Genomic DNA, 21885 nt, shown 5'->3' with positions numbered 1-21885 from the left:
CACTGTAGCAATGAAATTGTGTATTTGCGGAATAAGCAAGTATAAATACGAAATCCAGCAGATGCGGCACGATAGCTTCGGAAACTGTGAAATCGAGATTGCGCTATACGGTGTGTTTTAGTTACGCAATCTGAGCACGGGACACATGATCTAGTTAGCCAATTACTGCGAGAATAGCAGACGTGATCTGTTCAGCCAACGACAACGTGGCGTTTCGTCGGGCGTACACACAAATAAAAATACATGCAGTACAGAAATAAGAAGAGCTGTGCCTTCATATACGATTTTGGTTCTGCTTTCCTTTTCGTCAGAGATGTTGTTCGACTGAGATGTAAGACCTCTTAAACTGACACGAATGAAGCAATGACATTGCTCCTCTTGTTTGAGAGAAATTTATGGCTCTTTTAATGTGAATATTTCGTAGTTTCCATATCGCGATTTCCGAGGGTTTGGACGAAACAACAGAACTTAATCCTAGAACATTAAAGCGGAGGACATTGCGACACTGTTGCTAAGTAATCATAAATTTTACTACTCCACATTTTATGCAAACGTAGTCGTAATTTATAGTTTAGGCACTAGTTAATTACGGTTGTGAGGTTTCCAATGGTACTTCACATAGAAAATAACTACAAAATGTACCGTTTTACACACTATACTGACAATTGTGCTGCTCATACTGTTAAGAGCGAACCACGAATGGCTACCAATTGCAATCTTTAATTCTAGGAAGGTTTAGTGATTTAGGGTTAAATTGCTCGGAATGAAGCATTGAGTTTTATATGATTTGTTGATACAAATACTTCGCTGTTATTCTACGAATAGGTCGCGATATCCAGAAGCGTGGTTTAGCTGTTTTCGGCTGAATCTTCTAAATATCTCACGATTTCTTATGGAGTTTCTAGGCTGGGACATAAGAGCACAGCTTGAATTGGCATAAAAATATCGGGCTGTGGCGACAGACTGATCTGTAGCGTAGCCAGAGATCTAGGTTAGGTTGGAATGCAACAGTTTGGTTGTCAGTTGGCGAAGCGAAATTTGGAGAAGGAAAACACAACGAGGGTCTAAAAATGCCTCCTTTAGCCAATTGAATTTCGGACCAAGGAAGTGTTGTTCAGAACAGTAAAGAAAAGATCCCCCCTGGGATGACGATCGTTAGTGACTGCTTCAGTTCGTACAACACTCACGGAGCTGAAGATTTTCTGAACCTTAAAGTAAACATAGTCTGTACTTCGTAGATGCGAAAGATCGTGGCGTTCACAGACATAACATGGACAGAATATGGCGTGGCGTCAGAGCTGCCATCTCACGATATGGCAGAAAGACAAAATATTTCGTGGGTTACCTAGTTGACTATATATATGTCGTCGAGCACATAGCCAGAAAGAAATATTACTTCACCTTTTTGTTGAAACTGGCAAACCTCACCCACACAATCGAATTGTAATGCAATAATTCTTTCGAAAAGTGTTGCAAGCACGACTAACGACTATTATGTGCCCTTCGCGGAAACCAGAGCTTTCAATTTCCTCAACTTTACTAGTATGTTACAGTGTCGCTTTGTTTGGTAGTGTACATTTTGTACATTACATTCAAATATCTACTTTATTCGTGTTTCGTCGTACATTTCGTTGTACATTGAAAACGTGATCATACGGTTGGATGATTACATAACGTGTAATGTGCTCTCATTCTGTGTTCTGATTGGGTGAGGAGATCACGTGTCCTGTGCCCAGGTTGTGTAACAAAAGCACATTGTAAACTGCAATCTCGATTTCACAGTTTCCGAAAGTACGGTGCCGTATTTGGTGGACTTCGTATGTATACCTGTTTATTCCGCGAATATGTAGTTTCCATGCTACAGCGCATTGTAGATCTATTCAAGAGATCGTCTTTTTTCTCGGTTTGTTGTGCTACAGTGCCTGAAAGTGCGATACCGATATGTAAAATTTCTCCCTCTGAAGGCATCCAACACGAGAAGCTGTGATACGTAATAAACCATGGCGCCTGTCAGTGATAGAGAATTATTTACTTTTCGGAGTAAACTCTTCCTGACATAACAGTATAAACTAATTAAGGAAAATATCCATTAGAGTCAATCACCTTTCACATAAAATAATATCAAAGTTCGTAAAACATTATTTCTATAGTTTTCAATGGGATAGTGTCTGTAAAAAAAATGGTTCAAATGGCTCTGAGCACTATGGGACTTAACAGCTATGGTCATCAGTCCCCTAAAACTTAGAACTACTTAAACCTAGCTAACCTAAGGACATCACACAACACCCAGTCATCACGAGGCAGAGAAAATCCTTGACCCCGCCGGGAATCGAACCCGGGAACCCGGGCGCGGGAAGCGAGAACGCTACCGCACGACCACGAGCTGCGGACTGATAGTGTCTGTAGCTGCGATGAATTTTTTTGAATGGTTTCATGCTGCCGTCAGCTGCCAGTCTCTTAATTTCATGTACGATTGTACTATTTTAGCCTTAGGCAATTTTCAAGTACCTAAAACGGAAGCATTATACACAAGGTACGTTAGTGACACATGTGATTTTGACATAGGAACAAGTCATATCTGCAGATGAAACAGGTGCATTATAACTACTTTATAGATGATTCCATGTGCGTCCTTGCTCCTATGACAGCATATAATGGTCATAAAATAACTTAGAAAGGTTTTTCGCTATTTTAGGAGCACGTTACTTTCGATCAGTTGTTAGAAAGTTCTCACATATGAGGTCGCTGTTTTAACGTACTTAACTCTACAAAGTTTATAATTATTTTAAAGGAGTTTGTCTATTACCCTGCATATACCTTTGTTCTCAGTTATATTTAATTACTGTTCATCGTTGGTTCAAATATGACTGTATGTAATTTCTTTAAAGTAACTTGTAAATATTTGTTCTGTTATTGTGGGAGCATGTCATTTTTGAGTAGTTGTTACAAGGATGTTACGTATAAAATCGACCTCAGTATTCTAACGAAACAGCACTGACAACTATGAGAATCGAGTAAAAACTGATCCGTGGTTGCGTGATCTTTCGCTTCACAGTCATGTTTATTAATGAGTATAGCGATAATTTTACATTCTATGGTGCTGTAATGCTTCGGATAAAAAGTTTTGTAGGAATTTTCCATTTCTCAGGTCTTTTTGCTTATATAAATTTCTGTCTGGCTGGTTTCCTAGATGGATATAAATTTCAATTTCCTCCATTGCGTCCATGAGTTTTCCTCTCTGAAACTTACGTAATATTGTGATTCATCTATAGTAGGTATTTTGTGGTTGGTGTCTGTTAATTGTGCAGGAAAGGTGGACGGGTTGCTGCCGCTTATTGTCGTGTATTCCTTAAAATAGAGTAGAGTAAACTACAGAAGTTATATGACAGAAAATGGGAAATTAAAATGCTTGCCTCATGCAATGGCATCACTCATTGTAGACTATGAAAAATATTTTTACTTAAAAAGTAAAGCGCACTAAATCTCGCAGTTAACGCAATGTCAGCCGAGTAAGTGTGACTTCTGAGTGAGACATTTCAGGACCTCGATGACATTTTGTTGCCCAAATCAGGATAATCGTTTACAGTTCAGAATAAAAGTAAGATATTCAGACAGTACAGAACCGAATGTTTGCATATGTGTATTTAAGAAATTATAAACAGTTCACAGTGAAACAGAGAATAATTTGAAGAAAACTTAGCAATATTTCACAGCAAATCGGGGCTGTCAAAAGGAGAGTGAGCAATATTATGAGTAGTGCGCAGCAAGCACTACATAAGAGTCTACATAAAATTGAATCTATATCTATGTCTACTTACATACTCGGCAAGACACCGTACAATGCCTGGCGAAGAGTACCCTGTACCACTACTAGTCATTTCCTTTCCTGTTTCGCTCGCAAATAGAGCGAGGGAGAAACGACTGTCTATATGCCTCCGTATGAGTCCTAATTTCTTGAATCTTATCTTCGTGGTCCTTACGCGAAATATAAGCTGGCGACAGCAGAATCCTTCTGCAATCAGCTTCAAATGCCGGTACTCAATTTTCTCAATAACATTTCACGAAAACAACGTGGCATCTCCGCCTGGGATGCCCATTTGTGTTCCCAAAACATCTCCGTAACATTTGTGTGTTCTTCGAACGTACCGATGACAAATCTAGCAGCCCACCTCAGAGTCGCTTCGATGTATTCCTTCAACCCTTTCGTGGACAAAATTATTGAGCAGTTTTTTTTAATGAATGGAGATCAGATAGTAGTTAACAGATAGGTATATTTATCATACAGAATATCAAATTTGCTCCAACTGTGAAAGTGAGGTCACACGACAAGGTGGGAAGTATTCTTTCCACTGCCCTTCCTTGGAGTTAAATAACAAAAACAACTTTTTCAATATATGTCATATTTATTTGATATATTTACTTCTCTTGTTACAATGATTGTTCACAATTACTTGCCATCAAATTTTCTGACACATGGGCCTATGCAAAGTGGTATTTGACAATATGTACAAACACAGCGAGTGCTCTTTTACGCAGCTTTGGTACTACAATGACGGACGTCCAGTAGGTTTCTCTTAAAATGGGTTAATGCTCCCCTACAGCCACATGACGAAAATCTTCAGGTACTTTACCCCTTTTTGCCAGAAAGACAGGTTTTTGTCCACGCCTTTTTTGGCATGAGAAGCCAGAGATCAATTGTCTGGCTAGATGGATCCTGTATGTGAGCTGATCATGCTGTCTACTTTCTCTTTTACTAATTTTCCACAGGATAAAACTGTTCACTGCAGCAACGTCCACCAGGAAATAAAATATTCTGTGCCACCATTTTACAGAAAGTCTGCCAATAGCATACCTTTCTCGTAATTGATCAAACTTATCGGCACCACCCAATATTTTGCTGTATTCTGCCACAACTTCAGGACAAGAAATCTCTGTACTAGTACCATTCTTGTTTTTTCTTTTCACTGTGGCTATTTCTCATGGGTCATGAATTGAGGACAGGAAAGTGACTGGATGGTTATCCATCCATTTTACTGCACAAATGGCTCCTTTTGTTTCAAACTGGAATTCTCCTCGTTCCAAATTTACGTGCTCCTTCATAAATGTGGGTAAATCAAAAGTATTTACCTTATACTATAGCTTTGAGGAAAGAATCACAAAATGTCACACAAACAGCACTGAAAGGCTCCTCTACATAGCAACACTCAGCTATACAGTGCCTCTGCGCGAAGGTACAGCAAAAACGGTGGGAACTTCCGATTGTAAGTAGTACCCTATACTGTTCACTAGGTGGTAACACCGTACACAGGCGGGAACTGTGAATCCCACGGGACTAGGAGCGAGTTCATTGTAGTGGGAAGCACGTTTCCCACGGCTCACGAAAGGGTTAAACCGACTTGGTACTGATCCCAAACACTCGAGCAGTACTCAGAAATAGCGCCATTTACAGATTAATCACACTTCCCCAGAATTCTCCCAATAAACCGATGTCGACCATTCGCCTTCACTACCAAACTCCTCAGATGCTCGTTCCATTTCATATCGCTTTGGAACGTTACGCGCATATATTTAAACGACGTGACTGTGTGCTGTATCCGAACATTATGGGTTTGTTTTTCCTATTCATCCGCATTAACTTACATTTAGAGTCAGGTGCCATTCGTCAAACTGACTATATATTTTATCTAAGTCATGTTCTCCACATTCGACACCTTCATGTACGCCACAGTATCATCGGCAAACAACTGCAGATTGCGGTCCACCCAGTCCGCAACATCATTTATGTATATGTAAATTAGCAGTTGTCCTATTACACCTCTCTGTGGCACTCCCGACGATACCTTTACCTCTGATGAACCCTCGCCCCCGAGGATAACATACTGCGTTCTGAAACTTCCTGGCAGATTAGAACTGTGTGCCGGACCGAGACTCGAACTAGGGACCTTTGCCTTTCGCGGGCAAGTGCTCTACCAACTGAGCTACCCAAGCACGACTCACGCCCCGTCCTTACAGCTTTACTTCTACCAGTACCTCGTCTCCTACCTTCCAAACTTTACAGAAGCTCTCCTGCGAACCCTGCAGAACTAGCACTCACGCGAGTCTCGGTCCGGCACACAGTTTTAATCTGCCAGGAAGTTTCACATCAGCGCACACTCCGCTGCAGAGTGAAAATCTAGTTCTGGATACTGCGTTCTGTTACTTAAGAAGTCTTCCCATATGCTCGTACCTTCATTAACAGATTTCAGTGGCACACAGTGTCAAAAGCTTTCCGGCAATAATCTAGAAATATGGAATCTGGCTGTTGCCCTTCATCCATAGTGCGCAGTATATCATATGAGGGGAGAGAAAACTGAGTTTGACACGACCGATACTTGCTACAACCGACCTGATTCGCTGACATAAGCTTCTCGGTGTCAAAAAGGTTTACTATATTCGAACTGAGAATGTGTTCACGGATTCTGCAGCAAATCTATATTAGCCAACCGTTGTCGCCGAGCGGTTCTAGGCGCTTTAGTTCGGAACCGCGCTGTTGCTCCGGTCGCAGGTTCGAATCCTGCCTCGGGCATGGATGTGTGTGATGTCCTTAGGTTAGTTAGATTTAAGTAGTTCTAAGTTCTAGGGGACTGATGACCTCAGATGTTAAATTCCATAGTGCTCAGAGCCGTTTGAACCAAACCGATGTTAGGGATACTGCGAGATTACGAGACGGAGTAAGTAGTGCTGTCAACAGCGATAACGATAAGTAACCAGTAGAACTGGGCAGTGCTTTTGTTACTGAAAGCATTTTTCCACGTACCTGGTCGATGACATTAAGAACCGGCACAGACAGTCTATTACAGCATGTCTGGTAAAAGGGATATTCATACAGCTATTTTCATATCACTCAGTACCGGGCAACCAAGAACCCTGGTAGAAGCACAGAAACGAAAATTTATTGCAGGTTTCAACATGAGACATATGATCTCGTGTACTGCTCTAGCGTGCAAGAACTTTGTCCATGAAATTCACTATGACTGTACGACAAGTTTCCACATTCAGTTCGCTGACAACTCGTCGAATTTCCTCCTTCAAGTCATGGATGTTTCGGGGTTTATTGGGATACACCGCTCAGTTACGGTGAACCCAGAAAAAAAGTCACAAGGAGATATGTCGCATGACCTTGTTAGCCATTGATGTCCAGCATCGTGCAAAAACAGGGAATCCGTGAACTGCTCATGGAGCAAATTCAACTGTTTCACGTGAAAGATGGCAGGCGGCGCCATCCTGCTGAAGCCACAACTCTTCAGTGCCCATTCCATCCAAACAAGGCCGCCAAAACTCCCTTATCATCGTACGGAATTGGTCTCTATTGACTGTCACAGCTCGTCCTGCCTCATCTTCGAAAAGATATGTGCCGAAGACGCCACCCGAGCAAAAGCCGCACCGAACTGTCACTCGTTGTGCCTACGTTTCCATTTCTGGGTCGATGCAACGATTTTCTGACCACCAGATACGGCAGTTCTGCTTATTTACAAAACCATTTAAGTGGAAGTGTGCTTCATCACTGAAGATGATTTTGTTTGCTTTGCTGTCATCCTCCAGAACCCAGTCAACAAACTGTCGTCTCTTCTGGTGAGCCGTCACTTTCAGTTGCTGCAACAACTGAATTTTATAGGGCTGGTAATGGAGATCATACAGGAGAGTTCTCCGCACTGAAGGAACGGTGACAAACTGATTTAATTGGTCTAACATCCACGCTTTCAAATGATAGAGTACACCAATCAGTCGTCCTTTTCTTGCAGGTTTTGTCCAGCAAATTTCGATTTCGGCTAGTTCCTAGCCATTATCAATGCACCATTTCATAATATCAGCTCATGTTCTAGTACGCGAGTGTCCTGTTAATCAGGCTTCTGTCAAAGTTATTTCAAGAGTACTAAAGTTGTAGTCTTGAAATAACTGTGACAGAAGACTACAACTTTAGTACTCTTGAAATAACTTTGACAGAAGCCCGATCAATTGGGCACTGACGTACTGGAACGTGCTTTAGTACTATGAAATGAAATGGTGCACTGGTAATGGCTAGGTACTAGCCGAAATTTAGATTTGCCGAATGAAACCAGCAGGAAAAAGACGACTGATTGCTGTGTTCTATCATTTAAAAATCATAAAACAGTCGTTGAGTACACCCAGGTTCCTAATGGATGATAACCGAACAGCCACACATCATGAACCACTGCAAGTTCTGTTCACTTCGGCCAGAACGACGACGCCAAGGACTTTTAGGGTTTACTGTTGAACGCGTTCAAAGAACTTAAATAAGTCTGCGAATTTTTGATTCATTCGGTTCATTACGCCCTAGAATTACGCGAAGTCACCTGACAGTTGCTGCGTAACTTTCTCCATTCTGATAAAACGTTTCCACGATCAGCACACGTTGCCTACAAATGAACTGCTCCATGGTTAGGCAACGAATGCGAGAAATTCAAACTGAGTTAACAACTGGAATGTTCCTGGAAACAGAACCGAATCCAAACGATGTCACCAACCGACAAATAAAAGTTTACCAGCCGTTTTAAAACGGGCGCTCTTTTTTAACCATCCTTTGTAAGGGAATTCCTCATTGTGGGCTAACGAAGCTTTAGGGAATGGTACATGTACAGGACAGGTAGAAAATAACGAAATTTATCTAATCGTTCCTACATACTGTAACACAAACAGTACATCACAGAAAGTGCAGGAGACTTAGGAGTGTACAGGTTGTGAAAATTAGCCACCCCTGGCTGCGGCAGTAGGTCTAGCTCCACTAGGCACCGAGTTGAACTGCGATTGGATGATAGAAACGCGTACATCAATCCATGCAATTTCTTTTCTATCCCAGAGTTTATCGATTTTGGTAAGTAGCGTGTGGTGGCCTACCATATCTCTGTAATGCATCGCCATGTTCGCAGTGGCGGAGATTTCTGGAGAACATGCTGGCCCAGATCACTATGAGCAACATGCTATCGTTCTTAATTTTGTTTAAAGTGAACGTTTGGGAGTTCTTGATTATAGGGCCCAGCCCCCACCGTTGGAAAGTCATGAATGTAACGCCTACTGTCCATAATACCGGCTATGCCTACCAGAGGTGATAGTGTTGTCTACCCAATGACAACCAATACGACCACAGTAGGTACTAGGCCAATATGACGATGACAGGTTCAATCTGGCAACGTACGCTCTTCTCTGAGGCTTCACACGTAAGTACTTCGATCATGAGTCTGTATGCAGGTCTGGTACTCGTCTGGAAAGAGGATGTGGTGCTACTGCAGCGTCCTGTGTTGTCATTGGGCTCGCCACTGTTAGCATACGTCACTCTCTGCTTATGCCTCAAGGAAAGTGACATCAACTGCACCTTGCTGATGATCCCTCATGCTCAAGTCGTCCCCGCACTGTCCGTATGGATGTCTTGCTCCCAAAAAGCTCCACTCGCGGTGGATGACCTCAGAGTGCTATCCAGCACGTCCAAAGGGCAATATCTTTCCCCTCAGGGTCTAGTCCTATGGGACCAATGATATCCTGCTGTCGACTGGGTATATCCCCCTTGAACCCATTTACTTCATATTGTCTTGAAAGTTGTGAGATCCTGACAAACATGAACAAATGCTGTAAATCGGATCTCAAGTCCTGGCGTAGATGTGCGACCGTAAAACAGTACCTATGAAATTGAATTTAAAAATGCTTACGAGTCGCATTACTAATACAAATCCAAATGTACAGAATCCTTTGGTGTGCTCATTAAGCGTTTCGGGGATAGCCCATCATCAGATGCTCTGGTAACAATAAAGACAAGTGAAAATAATGCAGTACAGCTTTACCAAAGAAATGAGGTTATATAAACCTCAAATGCAACCAGTGGTGCACAGTTTTGTAAAACACAAGTACAAAGCTTTTGACATCACGATGTGCAATGACATGGACGTTGAATAACGTCTGTACAAATGACAGGCAAACATGTGCTGTCGTATACCACAAGTAGGCCTAAACAGCAGCTGATTACCGTCACCACTAACGGAGCCATAAAGTAAATTCGTGACACTACAGGGCAGCACTTCTGATGATGTGTAAAATAGAAACGTTAATATGAAATAACAGAAGCTCAATCAGCGCCAATGTGCAAGAAAATCAACTGTAAAAACAATATAATAGTACAAAACATTCCTCCTACAACAACGTCATATAGAAACACATTCAGTACGATTACTTCATAATTTCAGTAGAGGACATCACATCCAATAAAAAATTAATTAAAATAATTATTTTTGAATAAACCAAAATTAATTACATCAATTATTTCGTTTTCACTAACACAGTTTTGCAATGACCGCTTGTAATTTTACTAGCGGAACTGGCTTTCTTAAACCATATTACAGTCGTAAAGATGACATGCAACAGTATGTGTATTTTATGAAACTTGCACTTTTGCACTGTGTCTACTGCAGACTGTCTAGCACAACTATTCTAGTGAAAATGTAAGAATTATTCTAATTAGTTTCTCACCGAAAAATTTCTGTTTAACATGTCATCAGAAGTTCTGCCCTCTAGTGGTAAGAGTTTATATTATGGTTCCATTAGCGGTGTCTTATCACCGTAACGGTAATGAGCTGCTGGTTAGGTCTACTTCTGGGATACGATAGCATATACCGCCTTAGCATTTCTACAGATGTTATTCAACGGCCTTGTCAATTCACATAGTGATCTTAGAAGGTATGTACTCATATTCTTCAAAACTGTGCACAGTTAATTTCATTTGTGATTTATGTAACCTCATTTCAATGGTAAGGCTGTATTGTATCGTATCACTATTTGCACTTGTCTTTACCATTCGTTACCAGGTCATCTGATGATGGGCTACCCTCAAACTGCGTCATGAGCATAACAAAGGATTCAATACCATCTGGGTCTTTATTGCTGATGCCACTTACCAGCATTTTTAAATTCACTTTTATAATGATCAAAAGTTTCACCGAATAGTAAACCACATTCTCCATTGGCCATAATCCTGCTGCTGTCAGTTTTCGAGATGTGCTGATAGATGTTTTCTCCAGCTGATACAAGAGATAATACTATCTCCTTAGAAACAAGTTATATCCATTTTTTTCTGAATGGGAAACTCACTACATACTTTTTCTTTTCTTTTCAGAACACAGATTGCATTAAGCCCACCAATTTTGTAAATTTTGGAAGGTTCTTAATCGATTTCTCGCCACGTTGGTAATTACTAGTCTGTTTTTCGTTGACGATTTGTTTCAGCATTAGTATTTTTGATGATCGGTTAGGTGAACTTCATTAAGCTTGCTTTTTAGGCTAAGGAAAAGTTTGAGGTCCTCTGGTGAACGCTCACCTGTCGACACGAAAAGAGTAACATCAGACCGCGTACAGAATAAAGACACTTCCCCTGTCAAAATGTTAACAGTAAATTGTTGATGTACTCTCAACAAAGATCCTAAATTTACTGCCCCCAGAGAAGTTGTGCACTCAAATTATTCTCAAAACCGAGAGTTTGCTGAAACTCGAAGAAGAAAGCGCTTAAATATTTAGAAAGGCAAGGATCATATATCTAAAAGGCAGATTAGACGCCATAAGAGAAGTGTTGTTGCAGTAAACAACAGTTCCTCTCTCGAGGTCTGAATTGAGTCGAGCTGTGAAGTTATCTGGACACAACAGGCCTAAATGAGCAAGTTAATCGTCACGTGTTTTTATTGGCCACCCAATTCTGCCATAACAGTTGGAGAATCGTGCGAAGAAAGCCTATAGCCAGTAGCGCGAAAATACTCCGACAATGCGGTCTTGGTTGAAGGCAACTTAATCTATTGCGTATACACTGGAATGTCCATGGATTCATTCCACGTGGTACACACAAACAATGTTGTTGTGGGGTGTCGGATAAGCTGTTAAGGATACCCGTCAGATGCTACAAATTCTGTCCCTGTTGACCTACAGAGATGGAAAATTCATTGTAAGATCATGTGAATAATAGGGAAAAATGGTCATGTAATGGTTAACGGCTTTGTAAATGAAAATTGCTAGAGGTGACGCAGTCAAGCATGAAAGTATAGATATCGCACCACACACGGACATATTAATAACAGGATCCATCAAACTACAAAAGTAAACTAATGGCCACTGTAACAACATGGATTATTGCCAAAGGAATGAAGTGCTTTCTTCACTGAATCAAGAATACAAACAGTTAATAAGCGGACAAGGATCTGCAAATATGAACTATAACCTTGGCACAGGTGACTGGATGGTTCAAATGGCTCTGAGCACTATGGGACTTAACTTCTGAGGTCATCAGTCCCCTAGAACTTAGAACTACTTAAACCTAACTAACCTACGGACATCACACACACCCATACCCGAGGCAGGATTCGAACCTGCGACCGTAGCGGTCGCGCGTTTCCAGACTGTAGCGCCTAGAACCGCTCGGCCACCCCGGCCGGCGTGAGTGGATGCATAAAATAAATACAAAATAATGTCACGAATTTGGCCATTGATTGTGGGAAAGGTTAACGAGTTAAATAACGGCAGCGTAAAAATTTAAACAATCACAAGTACTCTTGCCTAAGCACGTAGTGAATGTAACTAGCTGACTGTAAAAATTAGATCAGCCAACAGAAACCTTGACATATATTAATTGGCTTCACGTACGCCTCATTGTGGTGGATAAAACGGGAGGTCATGCTTATCACTCAAAAGATGTGCTGTAGGAGTGTCTGATAATTTCAGCTGACCTCTGTGACCTGCTCTAAGTCAGAGACACTTCCGTTTGCAGCTCTAAGACGTCTCAAGAAGAAATGCTTTGTGTGCTGCCTCGATGAAACTTGCGCTTCTCTCTTTGTTCTATGAAACTTAGCTAGCTATGCCAGCATAAGGATCTCACCAGCCAACTGCAGCAGACATTGAAATTCCAGATTAGATTAGATTAGTACTTGTTCCTTAGATCATGAATACGACACTTCGTAATGATGTGGAATGTGTCAGGTTAATAAAAGGTGTCTATACAAGATATTACATTAGACAAAATATTACATGACACTCAATATTTTATTTATTTATTTATTTATTTTATTTTATTTGTTTATTTTTTGAGGTTGGGAAATTACCCATTTACCATCTCCAAAAATTCATCTAATGAGTAGAAGGAGTTGCCATTAAGAAATTCTTTTAATTTCCTTTTAAATGCTATATGGCTATCTGTCAGACTTTTGATGCTATCAGGTAAGTGACCAAAGACTTCTGTGGCAGCATAATTTACCCCCTTCTGAGCCTAAGTCAGATTTAACCTTCAGTAGTGAAGATCATCCTTTCTCCTAGTGTTGTAGCCATGTACACTGCTATTACTTTTGAATTCGTTCGGATTGTTAATAACAAATTTCATAAGTGAATATATGTATTGTGAGGCTACAGTGAAGATTTCTAGCTCGTTAAATAAGTGCCTGCAGGATGATCTTGGACGAACTCTAGCAATTATTTTGATTACACGCTTTTGTGCAATGAACACTCTTTTACTCAATGATGAGTTACCCCAGAATATGATTCCATACGAAAGCAGAGAATGAAAATAGACGTGGTAAGCTAATTTACTCAGATGTATATCGCCAAAATTTGCAATGTCCGTAGTAGCATAAGTAGCTGAACTCAAACGTTTCAGCATATCCTTAGTGTGTTTTTTCCAGTTCAATCCCCCATCAGTGCATACACCTAGAAATTTTGAATATTCTACCTTAGCTACCGATTTCTGATCGAAGTCTATATTTATTAATGATGTCATTCCATTTACTGTGTGGAACTGTATATACTGCGTTCTGTCAAAGTTTAATGAGAGCCCATTTGCGGAGAACCACTTAATGATTTTCTGAAAAACATTGTTTACAATTTCATCAGTTAATTCTTGTCTGTCGGGTGTGATAGCTATACTTGTATCAGCTTTGCATCTTCGTGAATATAGAATGGCAAGTCATTAATATATATTAAGAACAGCAGAGGACCCAAGACTGAACCTTGCGGCACCCCATTCTTGATTGTTCCCCAGTTTGAGAAATCACTAGTTTTTTTGCATATTATGTGAACTGTTTATTTCAACTTTCTGCCCTCTTCCAGTTAGGTATGATTTAAACCATTTGAGCACTGTCCCATTCATAGCACAGTACTTGAGCTTATCTAGAAGTATTGCATGATTTACACAATCAAAAGCCTTTGATAGATAACAAAAAATCCCAACGGGTGATTTCCGGTTACTCAGAGCATTTAATATTTTATTAGTGAAAGTATATATAGCATTTTTCGTTGAAAACCCCTTCTGGAAACCAAACTGACATTTTGTTAAAACTTTAATTTTATAAAGGTGTGAAGCTACTCTACAATACATTATTTTTTCAAGAATTTTGGATAAGGCAGTCAGAAGAGAGATTGGGCAGTAGTTATTGACATCAGACGTATCCCCTTTTGTATGCAGTGGTCCAGTCAGTGATAACTTAGTAGAGAAGCTTAACAACTTCCCACTCTTGCAGGTTTTTTTATGGTTAACCGGGAAGGTGTATTTCTCCTTTGGTATGAGAAAGAAGGCAGGAAGTCTTTCCCACTACATAACAGATTTTCAGTGGTGAACAGTCAGGAGACATCCTCATACGCACGGATGGGAACTCTCTCCCACTGCTAAAATAAATATTAGGAGCCAAACAGAGAACCCCTTAGTAAAGTTTGAACAAATACTCAACCTGGCCTCATATGAGCTTAACGGCTGCTTCCACACACTCGTGGCTCCATGTTTTCTCATGTCTTTCAGATTTCTGTCTCCGTTAAAAAGGTTACTTTCCACTTCAAGTACAAAGCGTTTTTATGGTATGCAGGCTTTCCTTACTCTACAACGCTGCTCAGCTAGGTCAGCGGACCGCTTTCCTGTGTTTTACCTGCTTAGAGACTGGCTTCCAGCAGAAAACATCTTTGCGACTCGCCATTCCCCAAGTGAATCTTCCTTTACACGAACCAACTAAAAGTCCCAAGGCCGCCATAATTACACAACTACATCACCCCTACCAAGAGGACAAGAAATGTGGAATTAAACAGAGTATCAACCTTTGGCAGCTGGTATCATTACGCTTGCATTATTCAGCCAGTGTTTGAGATTTGACTTCACTTGCTATTCCAATGTGCACGTTAGATCAGTAAACATGTTATGTGACAGTTTTTTGGAAAATACTACGACGTAACATTGTGAAGTAGTTTTAACTCGTTTTCCGAAGACTGTCTTGAGCTTCTAGTTCGTCAACCCACATATTAAGGAAATATTGTATATCTTGAAGCTACAAACAGGCCTAATCCGACAGTGCAAGAATGGAGACAAGGATTGGTGATCATGATGACGTTTACTAAAGTTCTTAAGTCCATCAAGGACACTAGAAGAGTATTTTTGGTAGGAAGAGCAGATAAGCAATTGTTTACATCTCACTTAGACAATGAATGGACCACATTTGGTTCCAATACGATGGTTGTAGATGAATTATTAGCAATTATTAAACCAATTATGAAATTGATTGTAAATTGTGGTCTGAGGAAATACGTGCCAAGTAAGTGGATTAAGGAGGGAATTGATCCACACACAAAAGGCGAATAAGCTGGTCTTTAAAAGGCTCTATGGAAAAATGGGAAACCAGCTGCCTTAATCCACATTCCGAATTCCTTACCAAAAATTTCGGAATGCGAATGTATTCATACTGTTTGTACGCTGATCATTCTAACTTCGTTTACCCAGTCTCTCTTTACAGGTAAGCCTTCATTCTCAACATCACACTCTCACTGCCACTGTTATGTCTCTCTCCTACTGTATCCGTTTCCTCCCATTGATGTACAGTATACTCCACTGCCTTTGATATATATGTCACTCTCCTACTGTCCTCTTTAGCTCCCAGCGATTTACAGTGTGTCCCACTGCGACTGTCTCTTCTCTCATTTACATCGTCTTGTTTAATCTTCGTTTCCCGCTACCATTGTTTCCCCATGTGTTGAGACCTCAAAACTTCTAGGGCGTGTATGTTAATCTTACTTTTTCACCTTTGCTATGTGTTAAACATAACTGTCAAAAATACGCCTCCCCTATATCTGCATCTTAAAGTTCGCCGGCTGATAGGGCCCAGACCACAAATTCTGTATGTGGTCTCCGATCATCTGACTCCTCTCTCTTTTACTCTAATAGCTTCTACCTCCATAAATTTCTCTCTTTTTCCCTTACTGCCACTGTCTTTCACTGACAATCACTACCTTCTCTCTCTTTGGCTTCCACTGCTTTTGTCTGCATCCATCTCTCTTTCTCTTTCACTGCCACTTTTTCTCTGCCACCACTACTTCCTCCTCTCTCTTTCTCTCCACCTGGCGCTGTCTCCTCTCTCTTCCATCGTCACTGGCTCTCTGCTACTTTCTTTCAGTACAAAAAGGCGCGAATATGTTCACATGCCAAAATATTTATGGGGAACGGGAAATGAGGGTGGAAATAACTAGTTCCTCCCTTTTCTATCAGAGCCTTTTAAAGATGAGGTATATTCGTGTTTCTTGTCCTTCTACAGGAAAATATTTCAGCTCTTTCCCCTCTTTTTCCTGTTATAGCAGGGGATGCTGCTTACACAAAACGAATTATGCTCCTCAGTAAAGTTTTATTGACTACTTCGACACATTTATGTACTTCGAAGCATATAAATTTTGAAATAAGTATGCATAATGCACTACTGGACACCAAAATTGCTACACCAAGAAGAAATGCAGGTGATACACGGGGATTCATTCGACAAATATATTATACTAAAACTGAAGTCTGATTACATTTTCACGCAATTTGGGTGCATAGATCCTGAGAAATCAGTACCCAGAACAACCACCTCTGGCCGTAATAACGGCCTTGATACGCCTGGGCATTGAGTCAAACAGAGCTTGGATGGCGTGTACAGGTACAGCTGCCCATGCAGCTTCAACACGATACCACAGTTCATCAAGAGTAGTGACTGGCGTATTGTGACGAGCCAGTTGCTTGGCCACCATTGACCAGACGTTTTCAATTGGTGAGAGATCTGGAGAATGTGCTGGCCAGGGCAGGGGTCGAACATTTTCTGTATCCAGAAAGGCCCGTACAGGACCTGCAACATGCGGTCGTAAATTATCCTGCTGAAATGTAGGGTTTCGCAAAGATCAAATGAAGGTAGAGCCACGGGCCGTAACACATCTGAAATGTAACATCCACTGTTGAAAGTGTCGTCAATGCGAACAAGAGGTGACTGAGAGGTGTAACCAATGGCACCCCATACCATCACGCCGGATGATACGCCAGTATGGCGATGAGGAATACACGCTTCCAATGTGCGTTCACCGCGATGTTGCCAAACACGGATGCGACCATCATGATGCTGTAAACAGAACTTGCATTCGTGCACCCAAGTTCGTCGTTGAGTACACCATCGCAGGCGCTCCTGTCTGTGATGCAGCGTCAAAGGTAACCGCAGCCGTGGTCTCCGAGCTGATAGTCCATGCTGCTGCAAACGTCGTCGAACTGTTCGTGCTGATGATTGTTGTTTTGTAAACGTCCCCATCTGTTGACTCATGGATCGAGACGTGGCTGCACGATCCGTTACAGCCATGCGGATAAGATGCCTGTCATCTCGACTGCTAGTGATACGAGGCCGTTGGGATCCACCACGGCGTACCGTATTACCCTCCTGAAGCCACCGATTCCATATTCTGCTAATAGTCATTGGATCTCGACCAACGCGAGCAGCAATGTCGCGATACGATAAACCGCAATCGCGATACGATAAACCGCAATCGCGATAGGCTACAATCCGACCTTTATCAAAGTCGGAAACGTGATGGTACGCATTTGTCCTCCTTACACGAGGCATGACAACAACGTTTCACCAGGCAACACCGGTCAACTGCGGTTTGTGTATGAGAAATCTGTTGGAAACTTTCATCATGGCAGCACGTTGTAGGTGTCACCACTGTCGCCAACCTTGTGTGAATGCTCTGAAAAGCTAATCAAATTCAAATGGCTCTGAGCACTATGGGACTTCACGTCGGAAGTCATCAGTCCCCTTGAACTTAGAACTACTTAAACCTAACTAACCTAAGGACAGCACACACATCCATGCCCGAGGCAGGATTCGAACCTGCGACCGTAGCAGTCGCGCTGTTCCGGACTGCGCGCCTAGAACCGCTAGACCACCGCGGCCGAAAAGCTAAACATTTGCGTATCGCAGCATCGTCATCCTGTCGGTTAAATTTCGCGTCTGTAGCATGTCATCTTCGTGGTGTAGCAATTTTAATGGCCAGTAGTGTATAAGTTTATCCAAATATCGTTTACTTTACGTTTTTAACGGATACTTTGCTCACCGATCGCAATTCATCGAGAACACCCAGCCTAAGAATTGTATCTTTAAAGAGAACTTTGTTATTAGCAATATTTTACTGAACTTGCAGTCATTGCAGTGTTAAATAATAATTGGTGGTATTTTATAGTTCTTTTCAGGCTTGTTAAGTCCTTTTTCTGCACATTTTTCGACACTGCGGCGCTGTTTTGGACATGTTTGTAAAGACGTGAAGTGCCCATTAAACAGAGGTAGCGCTTCATAAAGTTTTGTTAGTGAAAAAGTTAACTAAAACACTTTAGTTACATCCAAACCCTTGCGATGTATTCAATACGTCAGTTAAAACTACATTTCAGACTCAGACCGGATATTACGGCATGTTTTACGCGCACTTTGAAGCTCTAGTTCTCGGGAACGGATAACGAAGTCGAAAAAAAGGTTTTGAAGTTCCCCAAGAGTGTCATCTTAATAACTTCGATCATTTGCCATGAACAGAAATCGTAGATGTGGCCATCCCCACAATTCATACTTTTCGTTCCCCAAAATCATGGTTTTTCGGGGTTTGCTCACGAACGAACTATGACAAAATGGCGTTTGTATAAGCTGTCTAAGATCTGCTCTAGGTTACACCTAATGCAAGAGAACCAACCGATTTCATCAGTTTATCTGGGCTGGAGGTAGTGCGTTATCTTCAAATTTTGACCTTATACTGCAGGATAGCTACATTATGCGTGTTCTTCCGACAGGTATATGTAATGGTTAAAAGTGGTTGCTAGGCCAATTCCATCCAAAACACTTGATGCCTTATCTCTGTGATCAATAGAACTCGAGATGTGATCCCTGAAAAATCGCATTTTCACCTGTGTCTTTGGAACTTATTATACCACGCCCTGTCCTGGAATGATCGGTTGTTCAGCTACGGTGATGTATTTGAAGGATAACCTGGCTTAAGAAAAACTTATTAGTGCAAGCGTCAAAAAGTTTTAACTTCAAGGCTACTCTATTTCAAGGACAAAAAGCAACGAAGTTTATAAAGAGCAGCCAAATTATTGAAGATAGAATTACTACAACGGTCCATTACCTGTAGTGAGGAAACCTAGAGGACGAGCACGATAAGTACTTATCACTTGATCAATAGGATACTGGTTCCGGTTAGAATATGTCCAGAAAATATTGAGGGACAGATGCAGGGTTTCTAGAGGATGAAATATCTTTCCAGTACTGGCAAATCCCATTAGCTAAGGATACAAGCAACTGTGTAGCACTTATTAATAACTTGAATACAAAGAATTAATGTTAAAAAATATTTATTGTGGAACATTACTCTTTGTATTCAAGTTACTAATATGTCTATGTTCTTCCCAGAACCGACGCAATGTTCCATAAACATAGCATTTCCATACACTCGTATAAGTTACCAGCTCCTTATATTAGCTTTTGGTTTGTACATCAGTTCTAGTATATTTCTACACGTCCAGTCATATTAATGAAACCATCGTCTCTGGTCTCTGTCAGACGTTGACGGTAATAAGTACTCACAGATGCCTGGTGGCAGTCCTAGAAGTGAGGGGTGTATAGATAGTTTGGGAGGGGGGGGGGGGAGGACGGCGCGGGGGGAGGAGTAGGACAACAGTGCAGTCGTTGTCGTAGTCGAATGCGGAAAAGGAGCGATGCTCACTGTCTTTCGGACCAAGGGTGGAAGCTTTTCCGAAACGGCTAAATTTGTTAGCCATTCGCGTGCCGGCGTTGTTGAAGTTCACTATACATGGCGAAATGGAACCATCCAAAATGAGCACCATGGAAGCTGGTGCACCATGCGGCATGCCGAGAGCCAGAGGCAGTAGGTTAGCCAAGAGGTAAGAAGGATTGCACATATATCGGAATGTGTCGTCACGCAGGGGCAATGGCCTGGTTACACACAACAGGCGAGAGAGAATTGCTTAGCACGCGGGTTTGTGTTAGACGGAGACTTTCGTAGAGTGCAAGACGTATAGCGTCAGCTGTACTGCATTTCACAACTTCGCGTAAGTCTGTCGTAACAATACGTAACTCTGTCGCAAGAACACCTAAGGGGCGAGTACGAAAGATGAATCAGCAGTGTAAGTGGAACGAATACATGCATTACAAACAAGCATGACGTCAGGACGTCGCTCGTGCTTCCTTTAAATACGCCAGCTCTGGTAGCAACAAGGCACTCGCAGTTAGACTTGTAGTTAGGTGTGTACTCGGTCGCTGCGTAGCGCGCAGCTCGGTGATCGACATGTTAATCTTTATTAAGGAGATGTTGCAGTAAGGGCGGCCCTTCCAGCAGCAGATGTGAGGGGGCAGTACCGGCTCTGGTCCTCTCTGGTGCCGCTGTCAATCGTCAACCCAGGATTAGCAGACATCGCGGCAGACTCGCTCGCCGCCAATGCTGACCACATCGGTGAGCCGTCGTCGAGATCGTGCTGGGCCTAGGCCCCGTGCATCAGCCGTCACAACCGGGTGAGCCGACGACGCTGGGGGACTGCAACCCGTTCCGCCCGTCCACCGCGGACGAGCCACCAGGAGGAGCAGGGAAGAAGACGGGGTGGGATAGAGTACACTCCGCACTACCAGAACGCCTCTCGTGCCGACAGCGTCGGGACTCCAACCCGGAGCCTCCAGGCGCAGCAGCCTGCTTTCCACAGCCGAACCAGCCACCCAGCCGGGCGCCGCCAGCCTCGCGCGGCCGAGGTAAGGGCATTCCTCCGCTACGTCACAGCACGCGGCGCTGCGCTAGCAAGACTGGTGCGGCCCGGAGCTGGTGTCATTGCTACGAGTCAACGAGGACTCGGGGAAGGTCGTTGCTATCACCAAGCCACATTGTACTCGGCAGGAATAAAGGTGTTATGAATTAATAATGTTTCTTTGGCGTTTTTGACGCTTCTACAGCCATTTCCTAGCATCCTGACAACTGAAGAGGTCACCGCTCGGCCATCCAATCCACCGTAGGCGACTGGGACCACCGGGGCGCCTACATAATGGGTCTCCTCAAAGACTCTTCAGCGAGCGTTGCTGCCTATGCGCTTCCACAGCAGGCGTCTGGTTCATGCACTCATGCTCACTGCTGTTCATCAGCGACGAAGGCTGGAATTTGCACTCCAATACCGGAACGGGACATCCGCTGAGTGCCGACATGTGGCCTTTTCAGATGAATCACGTTTTATACTTCAACGGACAGATGGCTGTTTTGGAAAACAACAAAAACACCCTGCAACAATTGTCGAAAGGGCCCAGGCCGGAGGGGGAGCGTTATGATCTGGGGGAAGTTTTCGTGGCATTCCCTGAGTGATCTCGTCATCGTGTGTGGCATAATCTACAGCTACATACATACTCCGCAATCCACCATACGGTGCGTGGTGGAGGGTACCTCGTACCACAACTAGCATCTTCTCTCCCTGTTCCACTCCCAAACAGAACGAGGGAAAAATGACTGCCTATATGCCTCTGTACGAGCCCTAATCTCTATTATCTTATCTTCGTGGTCTTTCCACGA

At 42.4% G+C, this 21885-nt stretch overlaps 1 protein-coding gene across 1 annotated transcript in view; it reads right to left on the bottom strand.

The window, feature by feature from the left end:
- LOC126418765 (uncharacterized) overlaps positions 1-21885 on the bottom strand; it is a 272831-nt gene that overhangs the window by 117171 nt on the left and 133775 nt on the right. The window lies entirely within an intron of this gene.

Source organism: Schistocerca serialis, chromosome 9 (genome assembly GCF_023864345.2).
Source record: "Schistocerca serialis cubense isolate TAMUIC-IGC-003099 chromosome 9, iqSchSeri2.2, whole genome shotgun sequence".
Lineage (NCBI taxonomy): Eukaryota > Metazoa > Arthropoda > Insecta > Orthoptera > Acrididae > Schistocerca > Schistocerca serialis.
This window is presented reverse-complemented; position numbering and strand designations above follow the sequence as displayed.